This window comes from Aedes albopictus, chromosome 2 (genome assembly GCF_035046485.1).
Source record: "Aedes albopictus strain Foshan chromosome 2, AalbF5, whole genome shotgun sequence".
Classification (NCBI taxonomy): domain Eukaryota; kingdom Metazoa; phylum Arthropoda; class Insecta; order Diptera; family Culicidae; genus Aedes; species Aedes albopictus.
The window spans coordinates 138,135,212-138,157,498 of record NC_085137.1 but is presented as its reverse complement, the minus strand read 5'-3'; the positions used below and the strand labels follow the sequence as shown (position 1 = coordinate 138,157,498).

At 39.6% G+C, this 22,287-nt stretch overlaps 1 protein-coding gene across 5 annotated transcripts in view; it reads left to right on the top strand.

Moving 5' to 3' along the window:
- LOC109410223 (protein held out wings) overlaps window positions 1-19,446 on the top strand; it is a 108,946-nt gene extending 89,500 nt beyond the window's left edge. For all 5 annotated transcript variants that reach the window (XM_062850516.1, XM_062850519.1, XM_062850518.1 and 2 more), the window contains one exon: window positions 13,993-19,446. The gene's annotated coding sequence lies outside the window, so the exon portion shown is untranslated. The remainder of the gene's footprint in view (window positions 1-13,992) is intronic.
- The last annotated feature ends 2,841 nt before the right edge of the window (window positions 19,447-22,287 follow it).

Sequence of the window (22,287 nt, the reverse complement as noted above, 5' to 3'; positions counted from 1 at the left end):
GCTCCCAGAGTCGAGGAGTGCACGGGCGGCGTGCTTCACACCGTCGTCGTCGATAATGTTGATGACCGCTGTAGCGAGTAGGATGGTCTTCTGTGGGTCGCCGACAGATACGCAACTCACAGTTTCGGTGATCGTAGCAGAGGCAGAGGTAGATGGTTGATTACTTTCTGGAGATGGTGTCGTCGGCTTTGATTGTTGGGCTTCGGTGGGCTGCGATCTCGATGAAACGGAAATGGAATCGGTCGTGCACAGCTGGGTGTGGTGTCGTCCTCGGCATTTTCTGCAGGTAGAAGATGATGCGCAATCTTTCGAATAGTGTCCCTGCCGCAAGCAGTTACGGCAAAGATGATGTCGATGAACTTCGTCCTCCTTTTGGTCGGCAGGCAGCTTTGAGAAGGCTTCGAAGAGATAGAGCGGATGGTGGCCAGAACAGATTACACATTTTCGTGGATATGTTGTTGCTTGGTTCGCCCCATGACTCAAAACAGGACGCTGTGCAGGTTTTTTCTGTAGGAAGGTTAACGAAGTGTCGATTGGTTTGGATGGTTGAATCGATTGAAGCACCGTGACTCGTCGTTGAAGAAAGGCAGTCAGGTCCTTGAACGAAACGGCGTTTTGAGAAGCGGCGTGATCTTCCCAATCTCTTCTGGTCGTTTGATCGAGGCGTGTGCTGAGGATGCGTATTAGAAGGATGTCCCAATGCTCCGTCCGTTCTCCAAGCTGCTTGAGTATTCGAACATTCGCCTCAAATTTCTCCACCAAGCTATGGAGTTCGGTGGCCGATTCGCGCTTGAGAGGGGCGAATTCGAAAAGAGCGTCCACGTATGTTTGCTTCAGCCGATCGGTGTTCTGGAAATGATCCAGCAGGAGATTGCACGCCACGGGGTAGTTTATGGCGCTGATTGGGATGGACTGAACCAGCTGCAGGGCTTCGTCTGCTAGCGATGATCGCAGGTAGTAAAATTTTTGTATGTTCGACAGAGCGATGGACGAGTGCACCAACGATACGAACAAGTCGTGGAAATTTAACCAGTTCTCCAGCTTGCCGTCGAACACCGGGAGTTTGACGTCCGGTAGTCGTACCTGCGATGCAGACGGGAGAGCTTGCGGTGGCGCAACATTGGTTGGAGAGAGGGTTTCGTTGAGCGGTGACTTGTTGTGGGCCAGAAGAAAACCTTTGATGCGGTAGTAGGCGGTCTCCAGTTTGGATCGCTCTTCGAGGAGGGTTTCCAGAGAAGCCTCGTCTAGGGTCTCGAGCTCGTTCTGGACTTCGTTGTAGTCTGCCCACAGCTTCGTAAGACGTTCAAGCCGCACGGGTACCTCGTCGGCCTGGGTTTCCTCGTCGTATCCATCGACGAATAGCTTGATAAGGTTGAGTGATGTAATAAGGCTCTTCTGCCGCACCTTGAGGGACTTGAGTTTGCGGTCGTTGGACATGATGACGTCACGAATTGGATCTGTAAAGCATAGACCAGCGTAGCCCACACAAAACGGAAAATAGCGATATAGGAATTTCAATTACCTCCTAGAGGCAATTAATTTGCCTTGTATTGGTAAAGTATACAGGAAGTCGTCGTTTGAGAGCAGGACAAGCGGGTCCGAATCGGTTCCGGAAGGAGTACTTCTTCGACGGAACGGTCGATTCCCAAGATGGCAGTTTCACTGTAGAACTTTCTGGGAATCACTAGCAGCTTCACTCTGGCGATTACTCACAGGCGCTGGACTGTCGGACTAGCGGAGACTCGACGCTATCCGGTTCGAAGGACCATTATGTCGAGAGCATAGCGAGTAGCAATGGATTGATTTAGCCGGATGTTGAATTCCCAGAGAATAGCACAAATTGATTTCGGTGTCAGCAGTTCAAAATAGTAATTGCTTTTATTGCACTTGATTTCACTGTAGTCACAAGATTTATTTAAATAGTCCACTTTATTACACAAATTTCAACTTATATTAATTTTAAATATAAATCACTTAATACTTTAACGATTTCTCAGTGTGTACGAAGATCCAAATCACGTGATGGCGCCGAGATGGTGTTTTGCGGCAGAAAAGAGATCGATGCACATTCTCGATCTCCTTTTATACAAGGGTGTCTCCGGAAGATGGTTGTACGCCATGGTTAACGAATAGTTCCCCTTTTTAGCTGTATAACAACTGTCGACGGAGGAGCGTTGTTTCTGCAGGTGAAATATAGGCGGCGCGCTATTTCTCTTTTTCGTCGTATGCAGGGCATACACGAACAAAATTAATAGACAAAAGCTTTACACTGCTATTTCAATGATAATATGGTGATAAATTTGCAAGTTTAGTCAAAATGTGCTTAAATCTATGAAAAAGGCATAAACACATTATATAAAGCCAATTTTGGTTAAAATTTGCCACAATAGGGATATAATCAAGTTTTGGAAAAGATAATTATGGATTAAACTGTGATATAACGCAGCCTTGCTTTTTGACAAAACAAAAATCATTAAAACAGGTACAGCGGCAATTTTAGCAATTTTAAAGATCACAATAAAATGAGTCCGTACTTCATCCAATCAGAATCTTATAGATTATTTCGTATGGCCATAGTTGCTACCACTAATGCTGAGGACAACAACCTAATTTGATTTAACTTAACATTATTAGTCAATAAAAACTAGTCGAAATACCAATGACAGACGTGCGTGCCGGCCGAAAGGAACTTGAGACACATTTGCAATTATTACAAAAGGATAAAGGACAGTTTATTTCAAAATATATTCTGTATTTGATCAGTATTATGTGAGCTTTCAAATAATACATTCACTTTCCAAATCTGAATCACAGATGGGAAATAAATTCAATTTTACTGTGTATCCGAACTTATTGAACACCGTGTAAATGCGCTAAGGGCATTCACGTGCCAGTCCAAGCTAGTGTGGGAATGCATTCTTTCTCTGAAGCAGTTGGCCAGTAGGAACGAAGTAATATTATACTGGGTACCCGGCCATTGCAGAATTCAGGGAAATGAAAACGCCGACAATCTAGCCAGACAAGGTGCAGCATCGAGCTTCGTAGGCCCTGAACCATTCTGTGGAGTTCCTGAGTGTACTCTTAGGACGAAACTAAAAATATGGGAAATGTCTATGGTAGAAACCAATTGGAATGCCACGGATACATCCAGACAAGCAACATAGATTAATAAGACCTAGTGCAGCAAGAGCGAGGACCATACTAAATTTAAACAAGAGAGACCTGAGAGTAATAACGAGCCTGATGACCGGTCACTGCCCCAGTAGGTACCATCTACACAAGTTTGGAAAAATCCAATCATCTGAGTGTCGTTTTTGCCAAGGTGAAAACGAAACTGCTGAACATTTACTCTGCAGCTGTGGAGAGCTGTACAATCAAAGGTTGTAAATATTTGGAAAAGGGTTATTAGAGCCCTTGGAAGTTTGGCAAAGTAATCTTAACAGGGTAATAGACTTTATAAAACGAGTTGTGCCTAGTTGGGATCGAGTGCTATATCAACCAATGTCCATCACAGCTCAATTGTGACAGGATAATCGATTAGCACCAAATTAAAAATGGGTCATACCACAATATTCCTAAATAATGGACGCAGTGGTTAAAAGGCTCTACAGATGAGGAAAAAAATCTTAAAACATGAAAAAGTGATTTTATGATATCTTCGTCATCTTTCAATCAATTTTAATTCTTCTAGGCTGATAACCTATTGAAAATAGGTTATATTACAGGTCTTATCTTGAAATTTGTTCGACCCAATGTCCAACTACACTGCCGAAAGTTTATATTCAATTTCTTGGAAACTTTAGCTTTAGTTTGCATACAAACATGCATGAAAAATTTTCATTTAAATCATGTTCAAAGTTACTTTGATAATATAGCAGAATTGTTTCGGTAGTTTCGGTCTGAGAGTTTCGGTAATAGCTATTATATTCAAATACAGTACAACAATAATCGAAAATGCGTGGAAAAGGTAAACGATTATTTTTTTGTTGAACGAGTTCAGTGTTCATTTGTTTTAATTCTATTCTAGTCTAGTGAAAATTGACGGGAATTAGCTCATGTGGCAAAATAGACTTCTAACCTAGCCTAGGTTTGAAATCTACTTTGTCACATGAGCTAATTCCCGTCATTTCAGACTGAAAACAATCAATAATCACGAATATTTCAGCTTATATCCGCCAATGACAGAATAAATTGAATCATAAAAATGTAGATTCCAGACTATCAATAACACAGCGAAAGAGCAAAATCCAAGGGTAAATTGGTCAATTAACATCTAAATTAACGACTCATGCAAAATATTTCGTTTTACCAAATCAAATTTCATAGATTTGAGCGATTTATGTTAGGTACGATAGTTCCCATACAAGTCTCTTTTCAAAAGTTGCATGCAAGTTACTTACTAACATAAAATGCTTAAATCTATTAACCTTTCAGGACGCGCGCCATCAAACAACCGAAACTGCACCGCGCTCGCGTTGTATACAACGAGCGAGGTTTTTTGGAGGTGTTGTACTTTTTACAACAGCGCGCGCGCTGAAGGGTTCAATTTGATTTTGTAAAACAAAATATTTTGCATGAGTGTTTAATTTAGATGTGATTTGACCAATTTACCCTTTGATTCACATATCAAATCGCATTATGTCAACATAAACGTTTCTAGCTTATGCGAGTTTCTATGCACCCTTTAACGAGTGTATTTTTTCATTCATGTGATTTCATTCGTACACCAATGCGAGTTAAACTGGCATAATATGACAAGTACCAAGTTGTATAATCATCGCAGTATGCAATTAAGCGAATAATAAAAAAAATGTATTCTTATGCGACTTTTCCAGATACATCGCAATAAGTACAAAAATAACATCATATGCGATGAAAATTATTCCTCCGCCGTACATATAAGCGATAGAAGCTTAAAATTGTACTTTTTACGATGTACTGCATGCACCCTTATGCGACTCCTGATTGTCTGGGGTTCAACCTCTTCGCATAACGCGGGTAAGCTAGGCAATTCTTTAAACGGCGGGAGAGGTCATGGATGGATCATAGTTGATGAAGGCCATAAAAAATAGGGATGCAGAAAAATGGAGGTGGCTGCGCAGCCGACGGGAGAGGTGCTACCAGGCGGCGTTCGTAAGGCCGGTTGTTAACCCGGAGAGTGAAGGGCAGTAACCCGGGTAGAAGAAAATCACTAACGAAGATCAAATTTTGCCATTAAAAATTAATAGCTGAATGGCAAAATTTGTTATTGGTTTGTTGGGAATAAGAGCTAAAAGAACAAAAATAATAACTGATTTTGTACCGGAAAATAACTCAATAATAACTAATTTTATCCTTATAAGAACAAACCAAGGACAAAATATTTCAAAATGGTTAATAACTAAATAAGTTATTATCGAGTTATTGAGAACAAAGTAAGAACAAAATAAGTTATTTAAAAGAAGATCATCATAATTGTAAATTTTTTTCTTATGATTGAAAAAAACTGTATTCTAAGTTCTGAAATGTTTTGTCCTTGGTTTGATGTTATAATAACAAAATAAGCTATTATTTACTTTTTTTCTGAAACTAAGTGAGTTATATTTTTTGTTCTTTTAGATCTTATTCCTAACAAACCAATAACAAAATTTGCTCTTCATCAATATTCTATTTAAAATAAAATAAATACTGAATAACTCATCAATAACAAAACATGTTATGATTGCAAAATATGCAATTGGGGTGTTATTTTACTTAGGATGCTCAGAATAACTTATTTTGCTATGATTGCATGTTTTGTTATTATTCAGTTATTTATTGTTATTCAATAATAACTCAGAAATAACTAATTTTACAATGATAATATTTTTTGTTCTTAGCGAGTTATTTAGTGTTATCCATAAATAACATACGAATGATAAAATGAGATATGATGGCAAAGTTTGTTATTATTTTGTCCTTGGTTTGTTCTTCGCCTCTACCCGGGAATACCTGCAAGTTTGGAAGAGTGGGCTTTAATCGGCCAGCTCGTTCCAGATCGAAGGGTGCAGGGGCTTGCGACCATGTGTAGGTCCTCAGCGACCACAGATTAGGGCGGGTAAGGGGAAGAACGCTTTCAGGATCTTGTGGACAGGTAGAAGAAGAAAAGAAAGAAGAATGAAGAACATGAGCTTGGGGACGCTATGCCAAGAAGTAAAGGACAAATGCCAAGGGCAAGAAGGAAGACAACCTCGTCATCCAGACAGACGAGCCTAAGCACTCAGAGTTTTTGAAGGCGATGATGAGCAATGCCCTAGCTCACGGGCTTTGAAGCCGCCGTACTCGAAAAAAAAATAACCTCGAGCTAAAGCACGACAAAACCTGCAAAGGCGCGCCTACAACTGCTCATTGACATGGATGAATCCTTATAGTAAATAATCGACTCCTTTCCGGCTAAAGGCATTTGAGTACCGACATTAGCCAGTGCGTAACCTAGTATGGTCAGAGCCTTTAGCACAGTCTGACCAAGCTGGTTCGTGAAGCGGCGTTCCCTTTCCACGGCCCAGGCATTGAAGTCATCCGGTCTTTGCCCTATCAGCTCAGCCGTCATATAGTCCAGTACCTGAGCAACGCCTACACCTGGACGGGACATTTATCCGTTGTTCATATCGCCGACCCAGTTGCCGTTATCGGTGGGTATTCGGTATGGGTGGTCCGTTATGATGGCGATATCCATCTCCCACTCAGCGACTGTCTGAATCAGCAGTTGCTGGTCTGCGTCACAGTTGTTCAGGTTTGTACTGTGACTTATCAACAAAGGCTCTGTTGAAGGCCAGGATCCCTGTACATGCTGTTCGCGTATTTCTTGGAACAAATCAAGCACTTGGGAGGGTTTGTCCTGCCTTGCGCCTTATGACATTCGGCCCCACATCGCCTATAAAAAAAAAAACATTACACCGTCTTCGGTCAGAGTCCGCACAGACTGAACATTACTAACATTAGACAACGGACAACACATATAACACCCAGTGGCCCAGTGAAGAATTTTTCGTTTGACGAAAAGTTTTCCCCGACTGGAGCGGGAATCGAACCCACACTCCTTGGTTTACGAGACACCTAAACGACTGACGCCGCTAACCGCTCGGCCACGAGGCCCACAATAAAGCTATAAAGCTTGCTATTGTGCCTCTCGATATCACAATTAATCACCAGTTTATTCGGGATTGTAACATAAGGCTGAATTTCAAAAGGCTGAATGCACAAAAGGCTGAATACGAAAGGCTGAAAATTGAAAAGGCTGAAAATACGAAAATGCATAGATAAGTTAGAGCACTTCTTCCTTTTCTTGGAGTAACGCCCGAACTAAGATAGAGCTTGCTTCTCAGCTTTGGCATATCGGCACGAAGATACTCAATGTCAAAGGGAGTCAAGAAAATTTTCATAATGAAAAGTTCTTGATCCGAACGCGAATCGTACGCGACTCAGGGTTATGCGAGCCCTAGTTTCGGAACTGAACTTATAGTGAAAAGGCTAATGGAGCATACCAACGAACGCAAAAAGGATCTGATAATATCCATATAGTTAATTTATCCTTCTTTAAACATGAGCTATTCTTTCGAGTCATGTTATTTTGGAGAATGTTGTCATTAGGGCTGCTAAAACAATAACATTAGAGATTTTCACTTCTTTGAAATATATGCTATTGTTTTGAAAAATACTGCCTTAGTAATGTATGCATTCAATAATCCATAGCATTATGGCCAGTCGTAAAACTTTCCGATTCAGAACATAGGAACTGAAGTATGTTCCTTTAAAATGGCTTAGTTTGGCCAACCATGAACTAGGAACTGTAGGGCCATAGACTTGAAGACCTGAAAGTACCGAAGAAAACCATTGAGTTTTGTGTGTCCAATAGCGTACAATAATATTCATTACCTTGTATTTCTTCCGCGTAATTTGCATTTGTGTAAATTATTTTTAGTGTGTTACATTATGACGCTGCTGGTAGGACGAACAATCGTCAAGCTCAAGCAAATCCTATGCGAGTGCCACGGCTGGGTAATCGACTAACAAGCAAATATTCGAATAGATCGTAAAATCAATGAATGTATGTAATTATTCCCAATTAGAATGATTTGTTTGCCTGAGCTGTTAGTGTTGAGGTTAACCTTTAGGCTGGTGCATTTAAAAACTTGTCGAATCACTATTTAAGCCTTATGTTATTTCAGCCTTTTGATGCATTCAGCCTTTTGTTTTTTTTTTCAGCCTTTCGTGTTTCAGCCTTTTATTATTTCAGCCTTTCGTAATTCAGCCTTTTGTACGTAACCCGTTTATTCAAACACACACAGCTGTCCCTCAGGGTGTCCGGCCATTTGGCCGAATGCCGTTTGGCCGAATGTCGTTTGGCCAAACGCCGTTTGGCCGAATGCTATTTGGCCGAAAGGGTCGTTTGGCCGAATGCCGTTTGGCCGAATTTTTATCCAAAGGATTTGAAGGCGTGGGCAAACTCTGAATAACATTCTAGCTGCCAATATGATCATCAGAAATATTTCCTTCTTTCAGTCATTGGCTATTCTTTCTTGTTTTACCATCAAGAGATTAGTTGGCGTTGAAACTGAGAATATTTTTGTCAGAGATTTTTCCTTCTTTGATTCATAGGCTATTCTTTCGAGTTATACTGATATAGGAAACAGTGGTATGATCACTTAAGTTCATCAAACCTTTTTCGGCCAAACGGCATTCGGCCAAACGGCGTTCGGCCAAATGACCCTTTCGGCCAAATGGCGTTCGGCCAAACGGCATTCGGCCAAATGGCGTTCGGCCAAATGACCCGGAACCGTCCCTCAGAAGCCCCAGCTTCTTGTTCCCTTCAGTCTTATCCAATCCTAGCTAGAATCGGCATTGTATCATAAGACTGAATTTCAAAAGGCTGAATGCACAAAAGGCTGAATGCGATAGCCTGAAATCAATAAAGTGTAACATAAGGCTGAAATTACAAAAGGCTGAAAATTGAAAAGGCCGAAAATACGAAAATTTATATATAAGTTGTAGAACTTCTTCTTTGTCTTGGAGTAATGCCCGAACTGAGATCGAGCCTGCTTCTCAGCTTTGGCATATCGTGTAACAGATACGAAGATACTCAATGCCATAGGGAGTCAAGAACATTTTCATAATGAAAAGTTCTTGGTCCGAACGCGAATCGTACGCGTAACCCTTAGCATGGGCCCTAGTTCCGAAACTGAGCTTATAGTGAAATAAGACTAATGGTGCATACCAACGAACACAAAAAAGGACTGATCATATTCATATCGTTAATTTATCCTTCTTTAAACATGAGCTATTCTTTCGAGTCATGTTGTTTTGGAGATTATGGCTACTAAAACAATATCATCAGAGATTTTCCCTTCTTTGAAATATGCATATGCTATTTATTTGAAAAATACTATTTTAGTAATGTGGGCGTTCAATAATCCATAGCATTATGGCCAGTCGTAAAACTTTCCTATTCCAAAAATGGCCTAGTTTGGCCAACCATGAACCAAGCTCAAGCAAAACCAGTGCGAGTCCCACGGCTAGGTAATCGACCAACAAGCAAATTTTCAATTAGATCTTAAAATTAATGAAGGTATTTAATTATTCCCGATTGGAGTGATAAGTTTGTCTGAGTTGTTAGTGTTGAAGTTAGCCTTTAGGTTTGTGCGTTTGAAAACTAGTCGAATCACTATTTCAGCCTTTTGATGCATTGAGCCTTCTGTAATTTCAGCCTTTCGTGTTTCAGCCTTTCGTAATTCAGCCTTTTGTACGTAACCCCTAGAATTCAAAGCTTCTATCTTTAAACTTTTCTAGTTCCCTTGAAATCACCACTTCCTCCTCAGAACTACCAGCATGTTCCTAGAGCCCTCGGAAGCTTTCCTAGATACCCATTTTTTAAAAGTTTCTGGAAGTTTTTCTCGACTTCTCTAGAATTCATCTGGTTCTTCCTATAATCTTCAACTTCCTGCTCTACTATGAGCTTTTTTGCTCGATTCGTCAGCTTTTTCCACTAACTCTTTGCTTTTTACTAGCATCTTGCTCCATGAATCGCCGGTTTTTTTCTCTTGATTCTCGTTTTATTTTTGGAATAGCCCTAGATATTCCTATCGGTATCCGAATCTTCTTAGATCCATTATATGTATATTGAATTCACTTACTAAGATTACAAAATTTGTGCTGAGATCAAACATTCCAAGTAACCGAGCTTCTTATAGAAAGCATTGTCTTGTCGTCTACTTAGAGTCACAATATTTCTGGTATCCACACGGTACAGCAATGAATATTATTCATAGAACCTTGTGCATCACATACATTATTAAAACACCTTATTTAAATCTCAAGTTTCACTTGACTCAAAGTGTTTTTTTTTTTCATTCTTCCTTTATTTCGATATGTTTGTGTTTCAACATAATAATCTGTACATTGCATAAGAACTTGCTAAAGATAAGGGTTTTTAGGTATAATACCTTTGGTTATATCCATTCCACTATAATAATATCAATACGGTTCCGGGTCATTTGGCCGAACGCCATTTGGCCGAAAGGGTCATTTGGCCGAACGCCATTTGGCCGAATGCCGTTTGGCCGAAAATTGAATGATGTACTCCAAGTGACATTCTCCACATCAGTTTAACTCGAAAGAACAGCCTATGATTCTAAGAAAAAAAAATCATTGACAAAAAATCAAAGTTTCAACGCCAACTGATTCCCTTAACCCTAAAAGGGATACGGGGTCCATTGGACCCCAGGTGCCTTTCAGAGCTCTACTTTGATGGAACACACTCAGCGAGGTGACGAAACTGAGGCCATGAAGGTATCCCTTTTAGGGTTAATGGTAAAACTAGAAAGAATAGCCTACGATTAAAAGAAGGAAATACTTCTGATGATCACATTGGCAGCTAGAAGGTTATTCGATTCTGAACTCCTTCGATCATAATTCGGCCAAACTGCATTCGGCCAAACGACCCTTTCGACCAAACGGCGTTCGGCCAAACGACATTCGGACAAACGGCATTCGGCCAAATGGCCGGACACCTATTAATACCTAGATTAATACACTACGTGCCCCTCCTCTTCTGAGCATGAGCATGAGCATGAGCATGAGCATGATTGACCGCCCGCGGTTGCTCCTCTGTTATTGCAAGGACAACTGCATTTACACAAAGAACCTACAGATGATGCTTGGGATTAGCTTTCTCTTCATTGTGTAAATGCTGGAATCCCAATACTTTTCAATAAGCAATACCAGCGCCGGCCGCGTCCGAATGCAGGTCAATTGAGGATAGGGAAGGAAGTGATGACGTGATTCTCGCTTAGGCCAATAACCGAGGAATTCTCTGCGTTACTACGAGAAATCACTAGGAGTTTGGACAGGGGAAATGGAGATGTGTTGAGGATTTCGTCGTGATAAACGAATGTAATGTTTTGATTCGCGATTAATAATGCGCTCGCGAAGAAATACCCTTCTAAGCCTTGGATGACGAACGCGATCTATTGTGCCTCAAAACTCACTCTACATAAGTATTCATTCGCAACTAAGGAGAACACAAAGCTAAACACCGACGCATCTGTAGTTTTCATTTCCGCGCCAGACAATGCTGAACGCGATCGATTCACAAGTATTAACAAAATAACACGTGATAAATAAATCAGACAGATCTTACCGCATTGTTCGCCGTCTATCTTTTACCGGCCCTCTCTTTTTCCAGAAATTCATGCAACCTTTAAAATTCATGCAACCTTTAACTCTTAGAACCTCTTTTACTGAACATAAAAACTTGATTAGGAGTAAATGCCGTTACTTGAAGTAACGGACTAATCAAAGTGTGCCTCAAATATAAAAATTAGACTAAACAGACAAAACTTAATCTAACAAAAATATCTACGGTAATTGCACAAATTTTATCTTAATTTGATACAGTAAACAATAGTATGAAACGAGCTCACCCATTCATGTGCCTCCATTTATCTCTCCATCGCTGGTTGTCCTGGTTTCTTGTACTCGAACGAGGCTAAAAATCAAAACTCAAAAGAACCACTAAATGCATCCACGGTAACGCGTCGAGTTCGAGCCCGAAATATTTTGCTTCCACCGGAGAAGCAAGCGACTGGAATGGAACAAGACACACTCGCGCCGATCGAACAATTTTTCGGTTCTGAATCGAGCTCAGGCCCGAAAGATTTTGCTTCCACCGGAGAAGCACGCGGCTGGAACTGAACAAGAAACACTCGCGCCGATCGAACGATTTTTCGGTTCTGAATCGAGCTCAGGCCCGAAAGATTTTGCTTCCACCGGAGAAGCACGCGGCTGGAACTGAACAAGAAACACTCGCGCCGGTCGAACGATTTTTCGGTACTGCATTGGGCTCGAGCCCGAAAGATTTTGCTTCCACCGGAGAAGCACGCGGCTGGAACTGAACAAGAAACACTCGCGCCGATCGAACGATTTTTCGGTTCTGAATCGAGCTCATGCCCGAAAGATTTTGCTTCCACCGGAGAAGCATGCGGCTGGAACTGAACAAGAAACACTCGCGCCGATCGAACGATTTTTCGGTTCTGAATCGAGCTCAGGCCCGAAAGATTTTGCTTCCACCGGAGAAGCACGCGGCTGGAACTGAACAAGAAACACTCGCGCCGATCGAACGATTTTTCGGTTCTGAATCGAGCTCATGCCCGAAAGATTTTGCTTCCACCGGAGAAGCATGCGGCTGGAACTGAACAAGAAACACTCGCGCCGATCGAACGATTTTTCGGTTCTGAATCGAGCTCAGGCCCGAAAGATTTTGCTTCCACCGGAGAAGCACGCGGCTGGAACTGAACAAGAAACACTCGCGCCGATCGAACAATTTTTCGGTTCTCTAATACACTACGTGCCCCTCCTCTTCTTCCTAAAAACTTGCAGAAACCCCAACCTTTTCTATGCACTGGCCTGTCCCTGAAATCATTATCATCTTCTATTAGTAATAGAATGACTTATCATTGAGTATAACACTGGCAGATGAGATATTTGGTTTATTTGAGATTGGTTGCTTGTGAACAATAATGCAAATAATTACAACAAAAACAACTAAAATCCGTCCCAAAAATGTCAAATAACTTTTTTCTCGCATGATGAATATTTTTGACCCCATAGCAACTTTTTCTTGTCTCAATTAGGCCTTTCAAAAGAGATATGGGTCATTGGTGTAGATTCCGGCCCCAGATTTGCCCAGTCTCCTTTGAGAAGTTTTGCCGCGAATTTCCATTGTCTCTACAAATTACATTAGTTTACAGCAATTTTGAACTCGGTAGGCTGATGATCAATTTTGGTGTAGAACCGTGCCCTGAGTTCGAACACGCAAAGGAAAAAATTACAGTATGTGGAGCGGAAATTTTTTCGACTTTCCATACAAGGTTGATGATTTGAAATCAATTTTTGTTCTATTTTTAAGCAAAGTCGCTAACTTCACACATCTCATTCTCCGAAATCAATGCCCCGATTTAGTTGATTTTTTTACTGTAACTCGCCTACATAAGATATGTCAAATAAACAATGAGAAATATTTTTCAAATTGTTTTTTTTTCTTTTTGAAAAAAATACATTTCTTCACATATTTTTGGAAATTATGCTAAAATTTAAGGAGATCGTCCCTAAAATTCGCCAATATCTTGAATTTCATCAATCTGACACAAAACCTGCTTTCAGATGATCGAGTGGTATTATATTCAACATTTAATTTATGGAAAAAGATTGAAAATTGGTTGAACAAAAGGCAAGATATTTGAATTTTAGTTAATTCCAAATTTTAAAAAGTTGTAAAACTCAATAATGACTTAACTCAATAAAAACTTAAAAACTGTTCTACTTAAAAATTTTTGAAGCAGGGTTTCGAAATCAGCGCTAAATTGTGCTTCAAAAATTTTGGCAGTTGACAGAAGTTCACGACTTTCGTTTTATTTTTTAAACTAGTGTTACCTATTATTATTATTCTAATAAATATATTTTTTCTGCATCTACTTTCAGTGCCCCCTTTATTAACTTAACGGCGACGACTTAACTTAATATTTCCGATCGACACAGTTCTGCTGCCTCAATCAACCTTCGCCAGGTTGTCCTCCCAACGCCATCAGCGATGCACCATGTTCCCATTCTCCCGATCGCCTCTGCTGGATCCGGGTGCAGTACCAACTCCTTCTCAACTGTCGCGGAGACCGAGGCCGAGGTACCTGTTGTTATTGTTATCATGACGTGTCGTCGTCGATTTAAACTTCAAGAAACGGAGACACAATGCATACATAAAACGGAACAACGACCGATGACAAACGAACGAATGTCCCCCCATCATCGGAGACTTCGAAAAAAAAAGCGAAAAGAGAAAGGCCCTGTCCCGGGTTGATTGGGAATCGCCGCGCGTCACATCCAGTCGGTTTAGTACGTTCAGTACCTCGGTGCGCGGTCAGCGACGATGGGTCAAGGAAAGCGGAGAAATGCCATACCATACCAACAACCACATGTGAGAAAACGGAAAGAAAGAAAGCCATAAGCAAGAATGTATCCGAAGTATCGGACGGACACACTCAAGCAAGCAACAATAAGCATGAATTAACTTTGTGAATGCAAAAAACGTAAACACCAGTTTTGGATTGATGAGGAGAGGAGACATTCCATACAAACCGTTATAAGAAACAAACGAAGAAAACGCCAGAAAGTTGTGCAGTAGTAGGATGTAGATGTTTATTTATTATTTTTTTTATTTTCTTAAGACAGCGAAAGATTGTCCCCAAAGGTGCTTTCAATGTGTGAAATAAGAGTGCCAAATCATCTCCTGGTAGGTATATGGGGACCTTTCCCTCCCTGCGCAGCCAGCCAGACAGCGCCACAACCACTGAGTACCGGTTCTTCTTCAACATGTATGTAGGTAATAATTGCAAAGAAGATGATAGTATCGATACTGAACGCTGCTTAATGTGGGGACATTTTGGATATGCTGTGCGGTAGACTGGTTCATATATTTCGGAAGGCCGACTCCAGACGCACTTTTTTTCTGATCTCTTTATTTGACAGGCTCAGACGCCCAATGGCTTTACGGGGCCAATAAAACCTGCTTAATTTTTTAAAGACAAATTATACTGTTTAATATAATCACAGCCACTATGGAACGCCTGGAACACATAGCGTCCGTTCCATCGAGGTTTGCGTTTTTTTGACAATTTTCCCATGGGAAATACGTCAAATTACTGTCATGCACACGCCAACGTATGCATTGTGTGGGGCACTTAATTCCTGAGTACCAAACAACTTCTCATCCTTTTCGCGTTTAGTTGAAAGCCTTCGTTTATTGGTTCCGTAGTTGGTCTCGCGGTGATCCAGACGAACTTCTTGAAATTCCGTAAGGATTTTTGTGTGGTCTTCTACATGTTACTGTCATAAAAGCTGGATGTTTGTTTACTGTCTATTCAAAATTCACTTAATTACACACTTTTTTAACAAATAGTGTTATTTTTAAAAATTTCTGGAGACATTTCTGGTCGAACATCTGGAAGAACTGGAGTAGCCCCCAGGGGGGCGGCACTAGTTTTGCCAAGCCGGAAAATCCCCAAAAAAACGAAATAACCTGTTAAAATTCACACAATTTTTACCAAGTTTTCTTCCTTTTTCAGCTTTTTTGGGGATGTTTCGGCTTGGGAAACCTAGTGTCACCCCCAGGTAGCCTTCGAAAGAATTATTAGCGGGAAAACTAGATAAATTATGATGGAATTTAAAAACAGATTTAGAACAAAAATCACTAAAACAGTACTAGCTGTTTAACAAGGAACTTTTGAGTGACTATATGAGGGAATTTGATTGAGATTTTAGGCCAAACATTTCAATAAATCCTATCTGCATTTGAGAGGCTCTCTTCGCTTACTTTCTCTTTCAATTATTGCAATGTAATGGTACTTTTTCCAACTATTTTTGCAGTACAAATCAAAAGACGATTGCTGTTGATTGCGTTCTATACAAGGAGACAATAAAAATTCTTAAAAACAGCTGAAATATTAACGAAAGAGAGAGAAACCAAAGAGAGCCTCTCTTCTGCAGATAGGACCTTTAGATATGTTTGGCCTGATTTGTAATATTTAGAGCGAATTTCTTCTCAAAATTGTCGCGGAAATTCAGTAAAATATTTTTTCAAGAAAACCAAAAAGAAAGATGTTGCTAGATTAATTATTTAAGCAACATCTACAACATTTTATTCGAAGGTGTCATAGACATTTTTATTTCCGATTATGTCTTTACTATTGAGAAAATTCTTTCCCATGGGCTCTGTCAGTAGTTTATCCTGGCTACAATTTAGCTACAACAATTCAATTCAAAAACGTTTTCTTCGGAATTTCGTTATGTATTTCAGGGATTTGGCAAGACATTTTTCCAGAAATCCCCTCAGCAATACTTTTAGGATGCTAAATTTTTGAGGTAAAGTTCTTCACAAATACTGCTGAGAATCCATCCATGGGTTTTGCAAAATCTAGTCAGGAAATCTATGAGGAACTTCTTGAACAATTCCGTCAGAAATAACGCCATGAGTTCTCCCTGAAATTTTATTTGAAATGTTTTCAAGAAATCTCTTTATCACACCAGCTGGAGATCCTAAAATTTCGCTTGCAGTTTATTCTGATACTGTGTCTAGAATAGATGTCTCGAGGAATTCTGTTAAAAAATTTGTCAAAACTTTGGTTGAAATTTCTACTTACGGATCAGAAAACACTTCAAAACATTCACAAATAATGTCGTCAAAATTACTCTAGATATTTATGCAAATAGATACCTTCATAGCACCAAAAATTCTTCAGGAATATGAACAGCTACGTCAGAAATTCTAATGAAATAATTGACTTCTGACTAAAATTACAAAATTCTCTTGAAATTTCAGACAATCTCGGTTTTTATTTGCTGAAATTCTTACACATTCTCACAGGATTTTTTCTGGAAAAAAAATGTCTGAAGGTTTAATTCTGCAAGAAATGCCCTAGCACATTTTTCCAATTTTATTATTTTTTATCAACATCATTCCCAAAAAGTCATTAGCAAATCTTCAAAAACAATAAATGTTTTATCAAAACCTTTACTGTTTTTGGGAATTATATTAGAAGAAATTTCAAGAGATACGTCTTATAGAATTCGGATAAAAGCGTGTTCCAGAAAGAAATCTGCAGGAAGATAAAGAGAGGGAGACAAGAAAAAGGAGAGAAGGGGAGCTCCAGAGGTAATAAAAGCAACCTTTCAGAAGAAGTGCAAGTAGAATGTCAACCAGAACTCAAAGAGGAGTTTCCGAAGGAATTTCTTAAGTGATGGGTTGGGATAAAGTCTGAAAAAGTATGCCGAATTTCTAAATTTATTGGTAGAATTCCGAAGCCAACTTTAAAACCTTTTAAAAGGAGTTCTTCCGGGCTTTTCTTAAAAAGTTTTTTTTTTCTGAAGTTTTCCAAAACGTTTCTTCCAAGATTCCTCAAGGAGCTTCTTCTGGATTCCCCAGAAGTTCTTGCAGGAGTTTTTTGGGATTCCTATGCATGGTGTTTACTCATAAGATAAAATCAAATTCCCTTAGTTTTCCAGGAAGGTTTTTAAAAGTTTGCAATTTAAAGATTAGTCATTTGCGAAACCCTTTCGAAAATAAAACAAAAAACAATTAAGGATTATTTCTAGATTGTAAGCAAAGTTCTTTTGGGTGAATTAAAAAATGCTTTGAAATCGATTTTTTAAGAAGAAATGCCATTCAAACACTCTAAAAACATAGGAAAAAAGCATTCCGAAGTCTAATCAGTAATTCTTTAAATAGTTTCGAAACTCGACATGGATATTTGTTTCCTTTGCTGGTTGAGTAGTGTTGCTGAGATTTTGATGAAAAACCTTAGGAAAACCTTTGGTAGCGATTATCTTGGCTATTTCATCGGAAGAACTCTTTCGAGAATTAGGAATTCTCTCAGAGATTTGTTTATAAATTTCTATCCAGAATCCTTTCCAAAATTCTTTTGAGGATTTCTCTTGAAATTGCAATGATGATTTTTCCTTGATTTTTTTTCCCGGAATACCTCCTTGGATTTATAGCACAATTTCTCCTTTAAATTGTATGGCTTTCGCAGTATCTCACAGAATTCTTCCCGTGAATTCTCCCTTGATTTTATCATAAGTATTTTACTGGAGATTCGCTGTTGTATTTATTTGTCATTCTCCACTCTTCCCAAATTACTGTCCATAGTCTTTTGTTACGTATTTGCTCCCATAAATAGTTCCTTTCAAGCTTGCTATTTGGTAAAAACATTCGCGAAATGATGCGATTCGCTTTCGACAACGAATTCGTTTTCACCCTTCCTTGCTTTATCCAACCAACCTCCCGTACGAGTAGCACACGAACAGACTCGACGCTGATCAGCATTGTTGGCTGATCCTTTTCGCCGTTGAGCTGTTGTGTTCCAGCCAAGCCTCTCTTTTCATCGCTTTTGATGCTTTTCGATCAGCTTATCGCGAAGCATCGTAGGCTGGAAACTTTATTGGTGTGGTGTCGGTATTTACATGCGACTGTTGTTTTTGTGTGCGTGTCGAGCGTTCGTGCCGTAGCTTCTAAAACCAACCCATTCGGTATTGTTCGGCTGTTCGGGTGAGCATGTGGCGGCACTGACAGATGTGTGCAAAATCGTTTGTGAGTTATATCAAATTTGTTTTGCCACCTCTTTGTCTCTAGTCATCGCTGAGCAGTGTACAGTTCAATCGCAAGTGATAAAGATACAATTGGGTTTTTAAATTAAGAATAATGTGTCGATTTTTTGATTTTATACAAAAGGGTACCTTTTCTGAGCCACTATGATTTTTTTCTGATTTTTAGAACTTTATTTTGGTACCTAAAATCAATTTCAAAGAGATTTCTTGAAACCACCTTTTGACAGCTGGGTAACTGTTTGACAGCCCAACCCAGTACAAAATGCGACGAGGGGAGATTCGACAAATCGCTCCCATACAAACTTCAAATTGATTTTTAAATAGGTTCCCGGCCATCAAAATTCATGAAAATTTGGATTTCGGCTCAGTTTCGCATGCAGATTTAGAATATGGAATTATCTCAACACCGCTAAAGAAGCCAATTGATTAGTTGATTGAGCATTCGTGAGGTGATAATTTGCATCATTGATTCCTTTCAAGATTTTTTTGATGTTCTTTCGAGATTTCTGAGAGTTGTTCTTGAAATTTTCCCAGGATTTCCCAGTTGCTCCCAGGATTTGTGCAGGAGCTTGACACGGGATCTCTGCTTATGCTTCCTGAGTTTCTCGCTGGATTACTCCAAAAGTTTTTTTTAGTGGTTTTCCGGGATAGCTTCCTAACACTATTGCAAGGGATTATTGCATATTTTTTTGCAAAAATTCTTCTAGGGATTTCTTTCAGACAGTTTTTTGAAAGCTCTCTCGAAGTTTCATCGCGGGATTGCGCCCGTAATTTCTCTTAGGGGGCAGAGTTTCCCATTGCTCATGTGTACATAAATGTGACAACGAGCCTCCTATCAAATTGTCTCCCTGCTCTTCAAAATCGCAGTGTGCTGCGCTGCTAGGAGGCTCACGAAAATCTGGTGGGGAGCTCGTCTCATGCGCTGCGTGAGCTGTTGGTATCTAAGGTGAAAAACAACTTCTTGGTAACGAAGAACCTCAACAACTTTTTTCCGTACACAACTCAAGTGTTTGGTTGGTCTATACGATACGACTAGGGACTCTCAATGCAAAGGCTAAGGTTTCAATTCTCGTTCGTTTAGGAAGTTTTTGTCGTGAAATTTTCTAATTTAATCAGCGCATGAGACGAAGCTCATGAGACACATCTTGAGAAAAATGAGGCGCACAACTTTCAGTCTCAAAATGTACAGAGCTCCAGGGAGCTCGCTTGCCATGTGGCTCCCGCACATGGGACTACAGCACGTGTACATCAACTCTGTTAGGGGGTTTCAGAGTTTCTCTTTAAATATCTTAAATTTTTTGTCCAGGGATTACTCCCAGAACTTTTTAAGTCCCATTTTTGTGCTTCCTTGCAAAGTTTATTTCGAGGTTTGTTTAATAGGTCTATTCGGAGTTTCTTGTAAGATTTCAGCTGGATTCCTTCTGACCTTTGTACAAGATTTTTATTTATAGAATTTCGTAGGTTATCCCAGGAAACATTCCGAGAACAACTTCAGAAAAAAAAACATAAAGAACATTCGCAATCTCGGGATAATTTGCGGTAGAGATTCCGGGAAGAGTTTTGGGAAAAATCCCGAAAAAATCTGTCTAAAATAATCTCAGGAGGGTCTGTTTCCATAAATTCTGTAGACTACTATTAAGAAAAATATGGAAAAAGCTCTGAATGAAATCACGGGAAGAACTCCATTAGAAATATAAGCAATGGCTTCTGCAGATATCCTTAAAAGCACTCCAGAATAAATCTTAGGAGAATGTCCAGGATAAATTCAGAAAAAAAAACACTGAGAGACATTCCAGAACCAACCGAAATTAATCTACTGAGAGAAGTTCCGGGAGAAATTTCGAGGGATATCTAGTGAGAAACACTAGAAGAAAACTCACAGAAATTTCTTGAAGAAATTTGCAGGAGTAATTTTGGGCGAAGTCTCGAGAGGAGCTCCTGTAGAAAATTCGTAGAAAGCTTGCAGGAGAAACTCCTACAGGAGAAGATCTTCTGAGGAAGTGGCAAAAAGAACAACGAAAGGAATTGTGGAAAATCTTTAAAAGGAATCCAGAGAGAAACTCTAGGAGGAATTCGTGACAACATCCGATATATACTGGGAAAATCCCACGGAACAGTACCGAGAACAAGTTCTATAGAAACCGATGAAAAACTCCAGGAGAAATTGGCGGAATTCAGGAATCGTGGAACATACCAATGGAAGAATCTCGGAAAGAACTGTTCAAATCATGCCAAATACCGGCAGGAACCCAGAAGAACATCCGGAAGGAATTCGAAAAGCAATATCAAGTAAAAATACGTGAAAGCATAAGGTATCTTATGGGAAATCGTGGGAGACAATCCAATCCAAGAGATATTTCTAAAGAAGTTCCAGAAAGATGCCCTAGCGTAATTTCTGGAAAAACATCCTTGTAATCGAATTTGTAGATGGATTTTAACTTCCAGATAACTTATTCCTTCTTGATTTAACTTGCTTTTCGAATAATCATTTAGAGGAATTTTCTACGTCTTACGGAACCACTACGGGAAAAATATTTGTTATTACAGTTCTTTCTGCAAACATGAAGTATAACAGTAAACCATATACATACTTACGAAAATTCATACCAACAATATAAGATACTCTATGAATTTTACTTCTGAGTAAATCTACTAGTAGTTAAAGTTCGCTACTTTCTATTCTTATTATTCTTTAACGGTGTAAAATTTCCCTGTGGATTCAAAATATTTCCTGAGCATTCCATGTTTTTCCCTGTTAAATGAAATTCCCTGAGGATTCCTGCTATGCTCCAAGTAGTAGACACCCTACTATGGGCATTCCTACTGAAATTTATCCATGACTTCATTCTTGGATTCCTCCCAAAGAACCTACTTGATTCCCTCCAGAATCGACATTAGAATTCTTCCAGAATTTTCTGCTGAGATTCATCTAAAAGTTCCTTCTGGAAATCTTTAGGAGTTCCTTTCAGAAAACCCCCAGGAGCTCCTTCTAGGAATCCTGTAGGTGTTACTTATGATAATCCTGCATGAATGCCATCTGGAGTTCCTGCAGGAGTTTCTTCTGGAATTTATCCATGATATCACTCTTGAATTCCTTCTAAAGCTTCTGCTGTTTTTGATGGAAGTTCTTTCGGTAAATGTACTTTCAAAAAGTATTCCAAAATTGATCAATTCAGAAACTACAGAAATTGTTTTTATTTTTAGTTTGTGAAATGATGCATTTTGTTAGGGTTTCAAAATTGTGATAGAAATCAGTTCTCAACTTCAGTTAGCGAAGTGTAGAATTAGCTATAAGTTAAAATACACATAAATATAAACAAAAAAAAAAAAACTTCAGTTAGCAAGTTATACAGACGCCAACATGAAATATCTTAAACTTTTTTGAACCAGTCTACTCGTATTGGCAAAACACGATCAGAAGAAAAGTGGTCAGTCAACTTGTTGTCCCCCTCCGCCAGAAAAAAAATAGCGGATTGGCCCGGCTGAAATTGGCGAAACATCTTGGCCGTTCCACGCATAAATCAGTGTGGCTGGCTGGTGGACGGACACTCTTCGAAAGTAGTCCAACCGACCAACGAACCAACTGACCGGAGACAGGTGGTGGTGGTGGCAGTGGCGCGA